This window comes from Pseudonaja textilis, chromosome 2 (genome assembly GCF_049901715.1).
Source record: "Pseudonaja textilis isolate UNSWEBS1 chromosome 2, rPseTex1.2, whole genome shotgun sequence".
In the NCBI taxonomy this organism is placed as follows: Eukaryota; Metazoa; Chordata; class Lepidosauria; order Squamata; family Elapidae; genus Pseudonaja; species Pseudonaja textilis.
The window spans coordinates 22681552-22684248 of record NC_141991.1 but is presented as its reverse complement, the minus strand read 5'-3'; positions in this window follow the sequence as shown (position 1 = coordinate 22684248).

Genomic DNA, 2697 nt, shown 5'->3' with positions numbered 1-2697 from the left:
GAGAGTGAAAGGCAATTGCATCTGCTCCTATTCCCCTCCCAGCTTGCATCTTATTGGCCACTGCTTCTGGCAGCAAGTGTGACTGCTGCATTCTGGGAAATGGAGTCCGCTTTGCTACTGGGTACCATGGAGATGCTTTAGGATGGAGCTAGACAGGTGGATGCGGGCTTGGTAGATGCAGGCCTTTGCACACTAAATATAGGAGCAAAACAAGAAGGCATTGAATGCTACAGGCGGGGAATTCTTTATTTCCAAGAAACTAAGCGGAACAAGAAAACAGAGAAAGAGAAAAGGAAAGAAAAAGAATAGCTTCTGAGTGGGATAACTGAATAAATCACCATCCAATTCTTTCCAGAGATAGCCTATCCTGCTTAATTAGGGTGATTTCAATACATGTTGTTTTTAAGTTTGCATCTGCTGAGAAATTTTAAATGTCATCCTGGATGACAAAAGGCAAGAAATAGAAATGAAGCTACCAATAGCTGTTTGGGGGGAATTTGCAAACGTTCCTAACTGCGAATTGCTTAACAGCGATAAAAAGGTTACTTTAGTGGAACAAAGTACATTTGAGGGAGACAGAAACAAACTTTTCTGGGCACTATTAGTGAGTTCATCTTTGTTCTCCAAACCACAGTCCTTTGTCTCAGCTGCTGCTTTGAGACCTCTCTCATGCAGCAAGCTAAACTTAATTTGAGTTGTGCCATTTTGACCTAGCCTCTGTGTGAACACAACAATTGAGTATGGTTGTGACCTAAAACTAAACTAAGCTAAACCTGATGAAAAAGGATTCAGGGAATGAATTCACACACTAGTCTCAAAGGTACTTTTTAAAGTGGCAACTGGACTTCTGGTAAATCTTTAAAGATATTTTGCTTCTCATCCAAGAAGCTTCTTCAGAGCTGAAGTGAGACATCTTCAAAGATTTATTAGTCCAGTTGCCTCTTGAAAAAGCACCTTTGGGACAACCATGACCTGGATAACTGACATCCAGACATTCACATATTAGGTTATGCCAAAGTTAGTAACTGGATTTCAAGGTTCTAGTAAGATACACAGTATGCCTGCAAGTTGAAGGCACTATATTAAAAAAATCAACTCCATAACTGCTCTGAGAGAGGAAAGTTTCCTTTAATAATGCTGCCTGAAAATTAGAAAAATTCTGCTTTAGCATATTTAGAGCGCATCTGTTGGGAATGAATTTTTAAAGCTGTTAAGTGTGTTTTTAAATAGATCTTTCTGTAGCTTGAGCTTACTCCTTTGGATGAAAGATTGCGTACAAATAGCCCTCGACTTACAACAACAATTGGGACCAGAATTTCTGTTGCTAAGCAAGGTAGTTAAGTGAATCACACCAAATTTTATGACCTTTGAAAGCCACAGTTAAGTGAGTTAAAGTGCCGCAATTGTTAATGAATACACGGTGATTAAGGAAATGTATTCCTCCATTAACTTTGCTTGTGAGAAACTGGCCAGGAAGGTTTCAAATGACAATCACAAGATTCTGGGATGCTACAACCATCATAACTACATATTGGTTAACCTTGGAGATGCTTCAATGGTTCTAAGTGCGAGGGCCAGCTGTAAGTCACTTTTTTCAATGCAGTTGTAACATTGAACAGTCCTAAACAAATGGTTGTAAGTCAAGGACTACCTGTAAAATGTTCTGAAGATTTAGGAAGATTAAAATCTAGGAGACTTGATGCAACAGGAATGACTCCTGGGATCCTCAGACCCTTTTCAGTAATCTGCCTTTTTATTTTCAAATTCAGTGCAGATGAATTCAGTAGATTATTTGAGCTCCAGGGCTCAGTTAAAATCCTTCACATTGTATGCGATTGACATTTATTTGTCGGTTCACAATTTTTTGTTTGTGTGTTTTTAAAGCTCGACACCATTTTGCACCACATTTCATGCTACATGAAATAAGGAACTCAGGTAAATGGGGATGTTAAGACAGATTTTACTGAAAGGAGTGAGCTCTTGCAAATAAGAGCAAATTAAGATTTGCTCTCTCATGGAAGGGGCACGGTGGCATTTAAAGAGGGGCAAGGGGAAAGGGGGATGATGTTAGCAGTGCCATGTTATCACAGTGCAAATTCCTTGTCTTGTGTATGCATGTTGTGTATTTACAGACTCTTGTCAGTTAAAAAAAAATGACTGGCGGGGACCAGGAAGAGAGCCTTGTCTGCCATTACCCTTTGGGACATCCTTCTCCCTCCCCCAGAGGTGAAGCTGACCCCAACTCTCACTTTCCAAAATAACTAAAGGCCTGGCTCTCAAAATCATTTGGGGCCCTCAGAGGAGCATAGAGCCATCAGGCTGGTTAGCGCCTCAAAGGCCTTCTCCCGCCTTTTTAACATCACATTTAATTTATTTCTAGTTTTAATTGCCTCTCAACCTTATATTCGCATACAATTTTTAAAAGGCTTTTATCTCTTATTTTTATACTGCCCTGTCTTTCTTTGAGGAGATGGGTTATTTCTAACAGGGGGGGAATCTATAAATAAATAAGTATAGAAAAGGCTGTAACTTGCATTACAATGATGCAACCCTGTTGTTGTCTTTTTGACAAAAAGCCTTCTGTCGCTCTCAGTGTCCGTCCCTTGAAGGCAACATCATGGAAGATAAAGAGGAAATAAAAGATGGTGGGGCACATTTGCGGCCTCGTTGACTGGAAGAGGAACCGAGGCCTTAGCA